The sequence below is a fragment of the Enhydra lutris genome, unplaced genomic scaffold (assembly GCF_002288905.1).
Source record: "Enhydra lutris kenyoni isolate GAN:26980312 unplaced genomic scaffold, ASM228890v2 scaffoldscaffold3, whole genome shotgun sequence".
Lineage (NCBI taxonomy): Eukaryota > Metazoa > Chordata > Mammalia > Carnivora > Mustelidae > Enhydra > Enhydra lutris.
This window is the reverse complement of record NW_019154087.1, coordinates 30,717,373-30,735,157: the sequence shown is the minus strand read 5'-3', so window position 1 is coordinate 30,735,157 and position 17,785 is coordinate 30,717,373.

Sequence of the window (17,785 nt, the reverse complement as noted above, 5' to 3'; positions counted from 1 at the left end):
TTTTCTTCTTTCTGAACCTCTTTTTATCCCCTTTCTCCCCCTCACGATTTGGGATCTCTTCTGATTTGGCTAAAGCATATTTTCCTGGGGTTGTTGCCACCCTTTTAGTATTTTACTTGCTCCTTCATCTACTCTTATCTGGACAAAATGACAAGGCGGAAAAATTCACCACAAAAAAAAGAACAAGAGGGAGTACCAAAGGCTAGGGACCTAATCAATACAGACATTGGTAATATGTCAGATCTAGAGTTCAGAATGATGATTCTCAAGGTTCTAGCCGGGCTCGAAAAAGGCATGGAAGATATTAGAGAAACCCTCTCGGGAGATATAAAAGCCCTTTCTGGAGAAATAAAAGAACTAAAATCTAACCAAGTTGAAATCAAAAAAGCTATTAATGAGGTGCAATCAAAAATGGAGGCTCTCACTGCTAGGATAAATGAGGCAGAAGAAAGAATTAGCGATATAGAAGACCAAATGACAGAGAATAAAGAAGCTGAGCAAAAGAGGGACAAACAGCTACTGGACCATGAGGGGAGAATTCGAGAGATAAGTGACACCATAAGACGAAACAACATTAGAATAATTGGGATTCCAGAAGAAGAGGAAACAGAGAGGGGAGGAGAAGGTATATTGGAGAGAATTATTGGAGAGAATTTCCCCAATATGGCAAAGGGAACAAGCATCAAAATCCAGGAGATTCAGAGAATCCCCCTCAAAATCAATAAGAATAGGTCCACACCCTGTCACCTAATAGTAAAATTTACAAGTCTTAGTGACAAAGAGAAGATCCTGAAAGCAGCCCGGGAAAAGAAGTCTGTAACATACAATGGTAAAAATATTAGATTGGCAGCAGACTTATCCACAGAGACCTGGCAGGCCAGAAAGAGCTGGCATGATATATTCAGAGTACTAAACGAGAAAAACATGCAGCCAAGAATACTATATCCAGCTAGGCTATCATTGAAAATAGAAGGAGAGATTAAAAGCTTCCAGGACAAACAAAAACTGAAAGAATTTGCAAATACCAAACCAGCTCTACAGGAAATATTGAAAGGGGTCCTCTAAGCAAAGAGAGAGCCTAAAAGTAGTAGATCAGAAAGGAACAGAAACAATATACAATAACAGTCACCTTACAGGCAATACAATGGCACTAAATTCATATCTCTCAATACTTACCCTGAATGTTAATGGGCTAAATGCCCCAATCAAAAGACACAGGGAGGGCGCCTGGGTGGCTCAGTGGGTTAAGCCGCTGCCTTCGGCTCAGGTCATGATCTCGGGGTCCTGGGATCGAGTCCTGCATCGGGCTCTCTGCTCAGCAGGGAGCCTGCTTCCCTCTCTCTCTCTCTCTGCCTGCCTCTGTCTACTGTGATCTCTCTCTGTCAAATAAATAAATAAAAATTAAAAAAAAAAAAAAAAAAAAAGACACAGGGTATCAGAATGGATAAAAAAACAAAACCCATCTATATGTTGCCTACAAGAAACTCATCTTAAACCTGAAGACACCTCCAGATTTAAAGTGAGGGGGTGGAAAAGAATTTACCATGCTAATGGACATCAGAAAAAAGCAGGAGTGGCAATCCTTATATCAGATCAATTAGATTTTAAGCCAAAGACTATAATAAGAGATGAGGAAGGACACTATATCATACTCAAAGGAACTGTCCAACAAGAAGATCTAACAATTTTAAATATCTATGCCCCTAACATGGGAGCAGCCAACTATATAAACCAATTAATAACAAAATCAAAGAAACTCATCGACAATAATACAATAATCGTAGGGGACTTTAACACTCCCCTCACTGAAATGGACAGATCATCCAAGCAAAAGACCAACAAGGAAATCAAGGCCTTAAATGACACACTGGACCAGATGGACATCACAGATATATTCAGAACATTTCATCCCAAAGCAACAGAATACACATTCTTCTCTAGTGCACATGGAACATTCTCCAGAATAGATCATATTCTCGGTCCTAAATCAGGTCTCAACCGTTATCAAAAGATTGGAATCATCCCCTGCATATTTTCAGACCACAATGCTCTGAAGCTAGAACTCAATCACAAGAGGAAATTTGGAAAGAACCCAAATACATGGAGACTAAACAGCATCCTTCTAAAGAATGAATGGGTCAACCAGGAAATTAAAGAAGAGTTGAAAAAATTCATGGAAACAAATGATAATGAAAACACAACGGTTCAAAATCTGTGGGACACAACAAAGGCAGTCCTGAGAGGAAAATATATAGCGGTACAAGCCTTTCTCAAGAAACAAGAAAGGTCTCAGGTACACAACCTAACCCTACACCTAAAAGAGCTAGAGAAAGAACAAGAAAGAAACCCTAAACCCAGCAGGAGAAGAGAAATCATAAAGATCAGAGCAGAAATCAATGAAATAGAAACCAAAAAAACAATAGAACAAATCAACGAAACTAGGAGCTGGTTCTTTGAAAGAATTAATAAGATCGATAAACCCCTGGCCAGACTTATCAAAAAGAAAAGAGAAAGGACCCAAATAAATAAAATCATGAATGAAAGAGGAGAGATCACAACGAACACCAAAGAAATACAGACAATTATAAGAACATACTATGAGCAACTCTACGCCAACAAATTTGACAATCTGGAAGAAATGGATGCATTCCTAGAGACATATAAACTACCACAACTGAACCAGGAAGAAATAGAAAGCCTGAACAGACCCATAACCAGTAAGGAGATTGAAACAGTCATCAAAAATCTCCAAACAAACAAAAGCCCAGGGCCAGATGGCTTCCCGGGGGAATTCTACCAAACATTTAAAGAAGAACTAATTCCTATTCTCCTGAAACTGTTCCAAAAAATAGAAATGGAAGGAGAACTTCCAAACTCATTTTATGAGGCCAGCATCACCTTGATCCCAAAACCAGACAAGGATCCCATCAAAAAAGAGAACTACAGACCAATATCCTTGATGAACACAGATGCAAAAATTCTCACCAAAATACTAGCCAATAGCATTCAACAGTACATTAAAAGGATTATTCACCACGACCAAGTGGGATTTATTCCAGGGCTGCAAGGTTGGTTCAACATCCGTAAATCAATCAATGTGATCCAACACATTAATAAAAGAAAGAACAAGAACCATATGATACTCTCCATAGATGCTGAAAAAGCATTTGACAAAGTACAGCATCCCTTCCTGATCAAAACTCTTCAAAGTGTAGGGATAGAGGGCACATACCTCAATATTATCAAAACCATCTATAAAAAACCCACCGCAAATATCATTCTCAATGGAGAAAAACTGAAAGCTTTTCCGCTAAGGTCAGGAACACGGCAGGGATGTCCGTTATCACCACTGCTATTCAACATAGTACTAGAAGTCCTAGCCTCAGCAATCAGACAACAAAAGGAAATTAAAGGCATCCAAATCGGCAAAGAAGAAGTCAAACTATCACTCTTCGCAGATGATATGATACTATATGTGGAAAACCCAAAAGACTCCACTCCAAAACTGCTAGAACTTGTACAGGAATTCAGTAAAGTGTCAGGATATAAAATCAATGCCCAGAAATCAGTTGCATTTCTCTACACCAACAAGACAGAACAAAGAGAAATTAAGGAGTCAATCCCATTTACAATTGCACCCAAAACTATAAGATACCTAGGAATAAACCTAACCAAAGAGACTAAGAATCTATACACAGAAAACTATAAAGTACTCATGAAAGAAATTGAGGAAGACACAAAGAAATGGAAAAATGTTCCATGCTCCTGGATTGGAAGAATAAATATTGTGAAAATGTCTATGCTACCTAAAGCAATCTACACATTTAATGCAATTCCTATCAAAGTACCATCCATTTTTTTCAAAGAAATGGAACAAATAATCCTAAAATTTATATGGAACCAGAAAAGACCTCGAATAGCCAAAGCAATATTGAAAAAGAAAGCCAAAGTTGGTGGCATCACAATTCCGGACTTCAAGCTCTATTACAAAGCTGTCATCATCAAGACAGCATGGTACTGGCACAAAAACAGACACATAGATCAATGGAACAGAATAGAGAGCCCAGAAATAGACCCTCAACTCTATGGTCAACTCATCTTTGACAAAGCAGGAAAGAATGTCCAATGGAAAAAAGACAGCCTCTTCAACAAATGGTGTTGGGAAAATTGGACAGCCACATGCAGAAAAATGAAATTGGATCATTTCCTTACACCACACACGAAAATAGACTCAAAATGGATGAAGGATCTCAATGTGAGAAAGGAATCCATCAAAATCCTTGAGGAGAACACAGGCAGCAACCTCTTCGACCTCAGCCGCAGCAACATCTTCCTAGGAACATCGCCAAAGGCAAGGGAAGCAAGGGCAAACATGAACTACTGGGATTTTATCAAGATCAAAAGCTTTTGCACAGCAAAGGAAACAGTTAACAAAACCAAAAGACAACTGACAGAATGGGAGAAGATATTTGCAAATGACATATCGGATAAAGGGCTAGTGTCCAAAATCTATAAAGAACTTAGCAAACTCAACACCCAAAGAACAAATAATCCAATCAAGAAATGGGCAGAGGACATGAACAGACATTTCTGCAAAGAAGACATCCAGATGGCCAACAGACACATGAAAAGGTGCTCCACATCACTCGGCATCAGGGAAGTACAAATCAAAACCACAATGAGATACCACCTCACACCAGTCAGAATGGCTAAAATTAACAGGTCAGGAAATGACAGATGCTGGCGAGGATGCGGAGAAAGGGGAACCCTCCTACACTGTTGGTGGGAATGCAAGCTGGTGCAACCACTCTGGAAAACAGCATGGAGGTTCCTCAAAATGTTGAAAATAGAACTACCCTATGACCCAGCAATTGCACTGCTGGGTATTTACCCTAAAGATACAAACGTAGTGATCCGAAGGGGCACGTGCACCCGAATGTTTATAGCAGCAATGTCTACAATAGCCAAACTATGGAAAGAACCTAGATGTCCATCAACAGACGAATGGATAAAGAAGATGTGGTATATATACACAATGGAATACTATGCAGCCATCAAAAGAAATGAAATCTTGCCATTTGCGACGACGTGGATGGAACTAGAGGGTATCATGCTTAGCGAAATAAGTCAATCGGAGAAAGACAACTATCATATGATCTCCCTGATATGAGGGAGAGGAGATTCAACATGGGGTGTTAAGGGGGTAGGAGAAGAATAAATGAAACAAGATGGGATTGGGAGGGAGACAAACCATAATTGACTCTTAATCTCACAAAACAAACTGAGGGTTAATGGGGGGAGGGGGGTTGGGAGGGTGGGATTGTGGACATTGGGGAGGGTATGTGCTATGGTGAGTGCTGTGAAGTGTGTAAACCTGGTAATTCACAGACCTGTACCCCTGGGGATAAAAAGATATTATATGTTTAAAAAAATAAAATTAAAAAAAAAAATTAAAAAAAAAATGGCAGGGGCTCAGTGAAAATAAACACCCTAATACATAAATATTATGCAAATATCATTTTGCTTCCACAAGCTGAAAGGATACATTGTGGTTTTGTTTTGTTTTAAGTAGGCTCCACACCCAGCAAGGAGCCCAACATGGGACTTGAACTCATGGCCCAGAGATCAAGACCTGAGCTGAGATCAAGAGTCAGATGCTTAACCAACTGAGGCTCCCAGACACCCGAAGGATACACTGTTAATAAGAAATTCCAGAACACATCAAGCTGGGGGCCATCAGTGAGCATCATGTTAGAGTCCTCCTACTACCTTCCAAGAGGCACGCTCAGGATGCTGGCAATGACCTTCAGCTTGTCATGAGAATTTTGCAGTTGAAAAAAGTTTCTTTCATAAGCCTAGTCCTCTGGATGGAACACCTGGGTTACTACACCCCCCGCACCATCCTGCCACACACCACAGGTGTGACTCAGTGGCAGGGACTAGATGTGGACACAAAAAATCAATTCCAGTCCTAGGAAGGATGGTGCAAAACACACCATCAGATTTTCTGTAAATACAAAATTCCTTTCAAAAGTGGTTACACATTTTAATCCTGCCATAGACTTAGTATACAGAGCCTATGTTGTAAATACCTTCCCTGAGATTGTAGTTTGTCTCTTTACTTTCTTTATGGTATCTTTTGATAAACGCAAGTTCTTAATTAAAGGCAGTTAGATTTATCAAGGTAGTTAATTTTGTCTGTCACTTCCTCTATGATTTGTACTTTGGGCATCTTGTTTAAGATATCCTTTCTTACTTTGAGGTAAAAAGACCCAACTCGAAACCTTTCCTAGATTTCTTCTAATGTTTTGCCTATCACATTTTTTAAAAAGACTTTATTTATTTGAGAGAGAGAGCAGAGCAAGAGAGAGCATGAAGTGGGGTGGGGGGAGGGTTGGAGGGAGAGGGAGAAGCAGGCTTCCTGCTGAACAGGGAGCCGGATGCGGGACTCTATCCCAGGACCCTTGGTTCATGACCTGAGCCGAAGGTAGACACTTAACAGACTGAGTCACCCGGGTGCCTCTTGCCTATCACATTTTTAACACCTTTATTGAGATATGTAAGATTCACCCATTTAAAATTTACAATTCAGCGATTTTTAGTATACTGCCAGAGTTGTACAACAGTCACTACAATCTAATTTTAGACCACATGTCTCACCCCAAAAAGAATTCTTGTAGTCATTCACAGTCACTGCCCATTCCTCCTTACTCCCCACTTCCAGCACAGCCCTATGCAACCGTTAATCTACTATTTAAATAGCTTTGCCTTTCTGGATGCTTGTTAAATAAAATGATATAATATGTGGTCTTTCGTAACTGACGTCTTTCATTTAGCATACTGTTCTTGAGGTTTATCCATGTTGTAGCATGTTTTACTACTGCAGGCCTTTTTATGACTGAATATCATTCTATCGTATGGATATACCATATTTTGCTTATCCATTCATCAGGAATGGACATTTGGGGTGTTTCCATTTGTGGCCTATTATCAATAATGCTGTAATTGATAAATTGATAAATGCTGCTATAAACATTCATGTACAAGTTTTTGTGAGGACTTATCTATTTTTACTATTCTTGGATATTCACCTAGGATTATAGATAGCGGGTGATAAGGTAACTTTATGTGTACTTTTTGAAAAACTGCCCAACTTTTTTTCACAGTGACTACACCGTTTTGGCATGAGCATTCCAGGGTCTCAGCTTCCTTCCCGATACTTACTCTTTCCATCTTCTTATAGCTGTGCTAGTGTGTGGGAAGTTATATCCTAGTGTGATCTTAATTTGCATTTCCCTAATGCTAACTGAGGTTGAGCATTTTCATGTGACTTATGAGCCACTTGTATATTTTCTTTGAGTAATGTCTATTTAAATCCTTTGCCCACTCTCCCTGCTCAGAGGGGAGTCTGCTTCTCCCTCTGCCCCTCATCCCACTCATGTTCTCTCGCTCTCTCTCTCTCACACTCTGTCTCTCAAATAAATATTTTTTAAAAATAAAAGAAATCCTTTGCCCATTTATACATTGAGTTATTTGTCTTCTTGTTATTGACTTTTTTAAAAAATTAAAAAAAATTTTTTTTATTTATTTGACAGAAAGAGATCACAAGTAGGCAGAGAGACACCCGATGTGGGGCTCAATCCCAGGACCCTGGGATCATGACCTGAGCCGAAGACAGAGGCTTTAACCCACTGAGCCAACCAGGTGCCCCTCGTTATTGACTTTTAAGAGTTCTTTGTATATTCCAGGGATGCCTGGGTGGCTCAGTCAGCTAAGTGTCTGCCTTCAGCTCAGGGGATGATCCCAGGGTCCTGGGATTGAGCCCCACATTGGGCTCCCGGCTCAGCAGGGAGCCTGCTTCTCTCTCTCCCTCTGCTGCTCTCCCTGCTTGTGCTCTCTCTCTCTCAAATAAATAAATACAATCTTAAAAAAAAAAAAAGAATTATTTGTGTATTCTGGATACACAGTCTCAGTATCTCATAATGTCTCTATTATATTATCCATTTTGGGACATATATGCTACATTCTAGGTAATTTTTCAAATCTATCTTCTAGTTCAGTAATTCTCTCCTCACCCACATCTAATACACTATTTAGGAGACCTAAAAATATGGCCAGGTAGATGTTAATTCAAAAAACTCTTCTTCATACTAGAATTTTATGTATAATACAAAACTTAAATTATAGAAATGTCCTGCTTCTTTGATATCAATTTTTCAATCAAACAATCAAAACAATCAAACCCACATTTAAAATCTGTACATACACTGTATGCAAGTTATATGTAAGTTATACCTCAATTTGGAAAAAAACGATTAAAAATTGGGACTCAAAATCTGGTGCAAAAACTTAATTAAGGGGGTGAATAGGGTGGGGTGGGGAAGGAAAAGGCAGAGACTGTAGTAAGTTTGAGTCAAGAGAAATGTTCTTTTTTTTTTTTAAGATTTTATTTATTTGACAGACAGAGATCACAACTTAGAGAGGCAGGCAGAGAGAGAGAAGGGAAGCAGGCTCCCTGCTGAGCAGAGATTCCCAATGAGGGGCTTGATCCCAGGACCCTGAGATCATGACCTTAGTGGAAGGCAGAGTCTTTAACTCATTGAGCCACCCAGGGGTCCCAAGAAATGGTCTTCCAATAAATGTACTTGAAAGGATCAACACTTGGATGAAGAAATGGATAGATCAATTTAGCAAGACTGGTTTTCATGTACAGCTTTGCAAAACCAGCTTCATTCTTCTGTAATCAGTTCTCACAGAGTTCAGCACTTTGTCTGTTCCTTGGTTGCCACGGGAGACTAATATCGTTGTCTGCTGGGCAGAGTTTTCTCCATTCCCGCAACACACAGAGAGAGCTTCTAGTCTGCAAGTTCCGTGAAACACCCCTGTTGTAACCAAGGAAACTCGGAAACTCGGACAGCTCCCTTCTTGACTTACCCAGTCTCCACACTTGAGAACATGGTTTTCTCTGTGCTAAAGTGATATTTTAGTGTGACACTCAGGAGAATAACTTTTCAGTCCTGTGATTTTTATGCCTTTCTGGCCAGCAGAAGTCAATATATAGGTCACTAGTGGGCCTACCTTTGGAGACACTGTTCTAAAAATTTGCTCTCAGAACGCTGCTAATCCCTGGCTGGTTCAGAGGGGAAAAGCAAAGAAACTTGGGTTCAATGTACATTTCACAAATTTGGAATAAAAGATTGTGATTTTTCACAGAGATGCTGCTATAGCCTTAATAACCAGTTCATTCTTAAAACTCGAACTATGCTTTATCAGACAAATGAGTTCATATCTAACGTTACTATTCATTTTATTACTTAATTGTTAGAAATGGAACAGAGGTTCAAAGTGGCTTTCTGAAGTGAAAAATAATGATTAAAAATGTACCGTAAGTATAAGAACTCATAAAAATGTTACAGTGCCTTTATTTATATAATATATAAATAATATATATTTGCATATGTAATTTCTATTACATAAGAATGGTGATCAGAAACTCAGTGCAAAATATAGAATGTGAATTTATATGCTCTGCTTCAAGGGGATCTGCAAATGAGATCATTTCCTACATGCAGCCTAAGAAGAAAATGCAAAAAGTATACAGTGATGAAAAAATTAAATTGAATTTTATTTGACTAATAATTCACTGATTTATCCCCATTCTTTGACACACTATTTAGAAATTTTGTCCAACAGTGAGATGAAACCAGCAGAACTTTCCCATAATTTTCAAATAAAGAAGAGTGATCTCTAAAGTAGACTGATGAAGTTTTTCCAACACAAGCCCAAAACAATGGCTCTCGGGGGAGAAATAATCTATTGTGTCACTCAAAGCAGGGACCAATATTACTAAGACATTATTGATCATTTTACTCCTCATTGCAAAATTAAACCCAAGCCATGCTTTAGCTAAGAAGTTTATCAAGCTTCTGGAGATACAAAAATCCGGTGCTTCAGAGAAAACAGACTGAGCTATTAGACATAATTCCTTTATCAAAGAGAACCACCGGATGCCACCTAATAACAGTGACATACCATATAGAAGTGCTATCACACATTCATCGTGTGTGTGTGTGTGTGTGTGTGTGTGTGTGTGTACGTGCTTTTCAGTTGGATGTAGCTACTGATTCCCTGAGCATGAATCCACCCCGGGCGTCTGTGCTGCCCATCTATAAAGAAGTATTTGATGTGTTTGTAGCACTTCTTACTGAAATCACATGTTGCTCTAAGGAAGAGATGCTCATTCATCAAAAACTCCTTTGTGAAAAGTGTTATGATTTGGGAAAAGTGCACTGGGTCCATCTCGACAGCTGGGGACAATCAGGTAGGGCGTTTTCATATGAGTGAAACAATTTGTTCCTGAATACCTGTCTCCATGTTACTACATTCTTTTTTTTAACTTTTATTTTTTAAAGATTTTTATTTATTTATCTGAGAGAGAGAGAGAGAAAGTACGAATAGGGGAAAGGGCAGAAGGTGAAGCCAACTCCCCACTGAGCGGTGCTCAACAGGGGGCTTGACCTGAGCTCCACACAGAGCTCCTCCGCAGGACCCTGGGATCATGACCCAAGCCCACGGCCGATGCTTAACCAACTGAGCCACCCACGAGCCCCTCACATTACGATATTCTTCATGGCTTTCAGTGCAGTGACTCCTGATCTCAATTCGGGGTTGAAGGAAATAATGGACATTATAAATATGACGAATACATCCATTAGCTATAAAACTGTTTGGCATGCTGTGTGGGAGAAAAAAAAAAAATGGGCAGTGACTAAAAACTCCCACTTTTCCACACTGTCATAGGGAAAAATCCTCACATGAGACCGTATGTAGAGCACTTTTATTCAAAAGTGCTCACATGAGACCGTACATAGAAATATTTCTTTATTATGTAACACCATTAATGTCATGAAGAACTAGTGAACTTGTATGATTTATTGTCTGATCAAGGACATTTTTGAGGGGCGCCTGTGTGGCTGTCAGTTAAGCATCTGCCTTTGGCTCAGGTCATGATCTCGGGGTCCTGGGATCGAGCCCTGCCTTGGGTTCCCCACTCAGGGGCAAGCCTGTTTCACCCTGTCCCTCTGCCTGCCACTCTCCCTGCTTGTGCCCTTTCTCTGTCAAATAAATAAAAATTAATTTTAAAGAAAAGGACACTTTTGAGACTAAAAGGAGGCAGCTTTGATAATTTTATTGAGATAACAGACATAAACTGGGACTGTTGGAGACATGTATGGTTACCCTCATGAAGACTATTTCTATTATTTCAAGTGGTTTCTTCCAATATTATATATATAGTACTATTGATATATTGAATAGCTAGCATATAACTATCACTTCAGGACAGAAATAGAGTGATTTTTAATGCGAGGCTAAGCTATCAATATTTCTTTAAAGGACTGAATTATGATATAAATGATTTGATTGCTGAGTGTTTTAATATTTTCCAATCCTAGATGATTTTCTTCACTCACTGGAGAAATAAACTGATCCTGCCTAATGGACATATTTTTAAATTTTAAGAACATGTTAAAAAGAAGAAGAAATACCTTTTTTAAAAAGATTTAATTTATTTATTCAGCAGAGAGAGACATAGCAAGAGAGGGAACTCAAACAGAGAGTGGGAAGAAGGAGAAGCAGGCTTCCTGCCAAGCAGGGAGCCCTACACGGGGCTCGATCCCAGGACTCTGGGATCATGACCTGAGCCGAAGGCAGACACTTAACGACTGATCCACCCAGGTGCCCCGGAGAAGAAATACTTTCTGAAGCTGAACTTATTCAGATTGGATTTAATAATTCATCCATCACTATCTCCCAAGGTGAAACATCCAACCTTGGATTTCTAGTTGATCGCTGATGGACTGGGGAAAGCACTTAGTGAGAAGTCTCACCATAATTTTCCCACGAACACTTGAGAGATACCCCAAACACTTGCTGGCTGAGTATCTTCCAAACCTTTCATCCTGCAGTTAAAATGTTGTAATTCAATAAAACAAAGGGAAATAGGAACTAAATGTAAAATCTGGTCAATGGCTCGAAGTATCTACAGATCTCTTAGTGAAAGATAGTAAATAATGTATCATCCTTTTTATTGCTATGGAACTATTATTAGTAATAATAATAGTAACTTAAGGGGCGCCTGGGTAGCTTAGTGGGTTAAGCCTCTGCCTTCAGCTCAGGTCATGATCTCAGGGTCCTGGGATCAAGGCCCACATCAGGCTCTCTGCTCAGCAGGGAGCCTGCTTCCCTCTCTCTCTCTGCCTGCCTCTCTGCATGCTTGTGATCTCTGTGTGTCAAATAAATAAATAAAATCTTAAAAAAAATAGTAACTTAACTTTAAGGTTTGGTTTCATTTCTTTGGTTATGATACATTGTTTGAAAACGTTTACATTTCTGTGATTCGTAGACAAAGTCAATGGTCCACAAATGCTGAAAGTTTTAGAAACTTCTAAAATAATGCCAAAATGAAGACTAGCAGCTTTAATCACTGTGCCTAAGACTGAACCAAAATTGCAAAAGGTTGAGACAATGGATATCTCGAAGGCCTACACTGCTCCAGCTTACCCACAAGAACCAACTCAGGTGTCACCCTTTACAAACATCTGAATCCTTTTGATTGGCCAGAGTTATAACCGAGTGCAAAGCAGCCCCCTTGTCCTCAAGGAACTTTGGACAATCTGTGAAACTTGAGAGGTTTAAGTGCCACAGCAGGGAAAACTTAAGAGGTTTTAAAGATGTTTGAGAGTGTACCCGCCAAGACTCGGGGGCATCAAATCCGGCAGCTGAGACCAGAAGCCTGAAGGTGTGGGGAAGGAGAGGCATCCTGGCATAGGCAACAGGATTTGCCCAAATCTGGGAGCTGAAAAAGAGCACACCACACTCATAAGCCATATATCACTCGGTGTGGCAGAGCACTTAATGTGAAGGGAAGAGGTAGACACCCTAATCAACATGGCTTTTACGGGCTGCGTTACAGAGCTTTTTCCTGGGCGGTATGGGTGGCCAGTGATGGATATTAGCAAAAGAGTGATGTGAATAGATTAGTGCCTTGGAACTATTCTGTAGTGTGGAAAATAAAGCAGAGGGAGCAAGAAGAGGCAGGGAAACTTGTCAGGAGGCTATACCAGCAAAGGGATGATTTTAGAACAATGACAGCAATAACTATGGAAATGGAAATGAAAGAGAAATGAAAGGAAGGGAGTGAATTTTGACATTTGATTTGGGTCTTGAAGGATATGTAGGAGTTTACCAGGCAGACAAGTAGAGAATGGTGTTCAAGACACAGCAAAGACAAAGGAACTGAAAAGAAAAAAAGATGTTCTTGAGTACTCATACATAAAAGAAATGAGATCTGAGGAGAAAGATGGCTTGGAAACAGGTTGGAATGCCACTTGGTTCTTTGAGCTTTGACATGCTTAGGTCTATGTTTTAGAAAAATGGAAAGAGAGTGAAAAATTGGAGATCCTACCAACCCCTGTAGGATAGCACCTCTGGGTCTCCATAGGAATTCCTTTAATTCCAGTGAGTGAGGGAGAGGCAGGGGTAGGTAGGGAGAGATAGAGAGGGGGCCCAGGGGTCAGGCTCACAATGTTAAAAAATGCTGGAGATGAAAAGAAATCAGAGATAATGGAACAAACCAGACCACACCATCCTAGGTGTCAGAGGTGCAGTCTTATTATAACAGCTGCCTGTGACCAACCAAAAATTACCAGACCCTAAAAGGGAAGTAAACCACTGAAAGTGTTATCACTAGTCCTTACTCAATGGTGCATCAATAGAGATGTTACAAGGATTGAAGTTCCCTGGTTAGCTTTCTCTAAAAGACCACCCCTAAAGGTGCTCAGTGGCAATCCTGTTGGGACCCCTCTCACTCCTAAGAGCTTTTGCTGTATCCTCACTTAATAAAACTCTGTCACTTTACTCACTCTCCTTCGTCCCCACGAGATTCATTCTTTGACTCTGTGAGACAAGAACTTTGCTCTCCAGCTTCCCCAGGACATTTGACCAAAAGAACGGCAGGCCAGAATTTCCATAATGAAGTACTTTCAACAGATCCTTTCAGGAACCAGAGCAGTTTCCTAAGTTTCAGGGTGTCATGTTGGCTGCAGATCTTTGTAGGGTTGATAACCAGTAGTTCCCCTTCCTGTGCCTCTGTGTTGTTCAGGTCTCCCCCTCTCCTCAAGTGATCACATAAATCCTGATGGATCTAAGCCCAGCACAGTAGTCTCCATTCCTCCTAGAGTGACTATTTCACTGATAACTCATGTGATCCATTTCCGGCCAATGAGATAAGAGAGGATCTTCTAGAAGGGTGGGATTCTAGGACACATTTCTCAGCTCTTTGAAAGGGACACAGGAAAAGATGGTTTCCTTTTCTGCTTCCATCATGACGTGGTGCCTGCTGCTCCTACAGCTTTCTTGGGAGAGAGAGAGGGGGGGAGAACTGAAATACTGAAGATGTGTGAGGAGAAAGATGGGAGCTGTCCACGTGCGTGATGTCTTCAGTGAATCTCTGAATGAACCAAGTCCAGAACTACCCTACTTTGGAAATTCCTGTCATGCAAGTTCAGTTTCTCCTTCCTCCTGACCATTTTGAATTGTACCTTCTATTACTTGTACCAGATAAAAATCCCCTAACCATTCAGAACTCCTTTGGAAGCAGAGAAAATAAACGGAGGGTTTAGGAGTAGGGAGGGGAAAGTACTTCAACACTGACTACATCTCCTCAAGTTCTCCCTCCCTTCTCTTCCCCTTCTCCTGACTAATAGGAATCAATCCCCTGTTTTGGGGGCTGCTCTATGGAGTTACAGAGTGATAGGGAGAAGCTAAGGAACATTCAGTGACTACGCTTCCCACCCCAGAGTGCTTGACTGACTGATTGCCACAGTGGAAATATCCCCCCTGGCTTTTCAGAAGAGTCCTGTGAGCACCTGTTCTTTGTATGAGATGTAGAAAAGAGTCATCCTAACGCAGGGCCAATTTCTTCGCAGGAGTAGGTGAAAATGACACAAAGGGCTCCTGTGAGCAAGTTAGATGACATTGCTAATCCCTTAATTAGGTGACATCACTAATTTCCAGCCTCCTCCTGATAAGCAAACTCCACTCCCACACAAACATAAGTTAGGAGAGGCTGTGAGTTTCTGACTCAGGCTGATTTATGATTGGGAACAAGGAGAAAAGATGCCACAGAAAATAGTCCCCGGGTCTCTCTTTCAGCACAGCAGAGACTCCAGCAAAGAAAAATGTTTGTCAACTTTTGATTTCTATGCCTCATCTTTTCTCACATTTTAATTTTCTGAAATGGGATGCATCTCACAACTGTAATCCAACATTTAATGTGGTATTATTTCTTTTCTCTTAAGATGTTCTTAAATAGATGTGTGTCACCTGATGTGCTAGGAAGGCACGGACAGGTCCATTGTCCTGGGGGGATGCAAACATGTTGGTCAGCCAGTGACATCTAGAACAAGAGGCTCATTACATCACAAACACTTCCAGAGCGCTTCTCCTTGGGGGATGGTGCTGCTGAGCTGGGTGGCCTGGGAGGTCTTGATGCAGTTTTTTGAATGTTTTTGATGAGGTTTGGTGGAATCTGGAGCCATGGCTGAGAAAGTATTCTTGAGACATGTTGGGGGCAAAATGGTGGTTTTTTGGTTTTTTTTTTTTTAAAGATTTTATTTATTTATTTGACACAGAGAGAGAGATCACAAGTAGGCAGAGAGAGAGAGAGAGGAGGAAGCAGGCTCTCTGAGGAGCAGACAGCCTGATGCGGGGCTTGATCCCAGGACCCTGAGATCATGACCTGAGCAGAAGACAGAGGCTTTAACCCACTGAGCCACCCAGGCGCTCCAAAAATGGTGGTTTTTTGAAAGCGCAGGCACGGAACCCGTGGGCAGAAGGAGCAACTGATTTTATACTTTGGGGTTAGGGGCAGTAAAGATAAGGAAAGTTCCAAAAGGATTTTCAAATGCTAAAGAAGACACTGGATAGCAGAGGCCTGGCTATTGTAAAACCTAGGCTGTTTTTTCTTTCTAGCAAGGCATTAACATCCATACCATTGGAAGCTTCCTGGAGGCACATGGTAATTTGCCTGCCTCAAGTATTTGTCCACGGGCTGCAGATTATGACCACATTTAATTTTATCTACATTTCCTTCTGCCTTTGTTTCCCACATCAGTCTGACATCTGGGTGGGCAGAAGTGCCCCCAGTGGCTACAAGACTGTGAGGTCCCTTCTGTGGGAGGGGTCCTCCCCCTGCATCTGGTTCAAACTGAAATTCCTGCATTATAAAGTCATTATACAGTCTACGCTTCTGATAGGACAGTAGGGGCCGTGTGTCGGAGGGGGGCAGTCAGAGGGGCACGGACACAGTGTTGGCTCTGTGCCCTCAGGAGAAGGGCCCGCCCTTTGGAGCTTCCACAGCTATCTCCCTGTTCTCCCGCCCGCCTCCCCTCTTCCCTTGCACCAGCTGCTGTCTTCAGGAGCATGGCCATCTCCTACAGAAGCAGATAACTTCATCTAAATAGAACAAGCAGTCGCCCATGAAACGAGGTTGTATGGCCACGTTCTAGAAAAGGGAGAATGTTTCCCTGCTTTTCTTTCATACAAGTCCTGGGAATGTCTCCCCAGAAACACCTGGTGGGTTCCTGGGATCATCCATTCTTTCTTCCCAAGAACCAGCTCTAAGGTCTTGTGGAATCTGAAATCCTGGTTAGAATCCATGCCACTTTCTAACTCTGTGAGGGGAACACATTACTTAGTGTTGCGCCAGTGGCCTTCGTCATAAAATGGGGTGATACCAGGACTGGGCTTACAGCACTGGGGGAGAGGATTCCACACAGGTGTAGTACTTCGTGTGTAGTAAGAACTCAGCCGTACAAGTACCTTTTACTCTAATACTAGTCACTATCTAGTTTGACCTGTTGAATAGTTGTTTTGTGTGTCTCTTAATAGCCTTAACCATGTGCTTCTTAATAACCAAAAATATTTTAAAATTGTGTCTTCCACATTAGGTGGGAGAATAGGGACTCATCATGTTGGACTCTACTGCAAACCAGTTGTCATTAACTAAGGAAGATTTAGCTAAGATCATTCCTTATAGATGTTTTGCTCTAATCCCTGCAGATACAGTCAGCCCAATTCCTAGACACTGCGATGCTAAAATATCAACTCTCTTCCATAGATACACACTCAGGCAAGGACTTGGTCCATGTAGTGCCCCTTCAGATAACAGAACTATAATGAAAACATGCTTTCTCTTCATCATTTTAAGGTCTTGGTCTTCTATTATTGTTGTCCCAGATTCTTCCATTCTTTTTGTTTTTATCCTCTACACTGTTTATCTTGTTTCCTGTCTTCCAAATGTGATAGGACTTCCTGGGCCCCTACAGAAAAAGACCAAGGTTGCCATATACTTCTCTGCCTGGCTCCAGGTGGGCAAGGTTATTCCTGAGAGCTCTGCTGCTGAGGAAAAAGTGATTAAATGAATAAAAATATTTCTGCTACTTCTTTTTTTGTTTTCCTTTTTTTAAAAAATTTTTTATTTGTAAACATATAATTTATTTTTATCCCCAGGCGTACAGGTTTGTGAATCACCAGGTTTACACACTTCACAGCACTCACCATAGCACATACACTCCCCAATGTCCATAACCCCACCCCTCTCACCTGACCCCCTTCCCCCAGCAACCCTCAGTTTGTTTTGTGAAATTAAGAGTCACTTATGGTTTGTCTCCCTCCCAATCCCATCTTGTTTCATTTACTCTTCTCCTACCCCCTTAACCCCCCA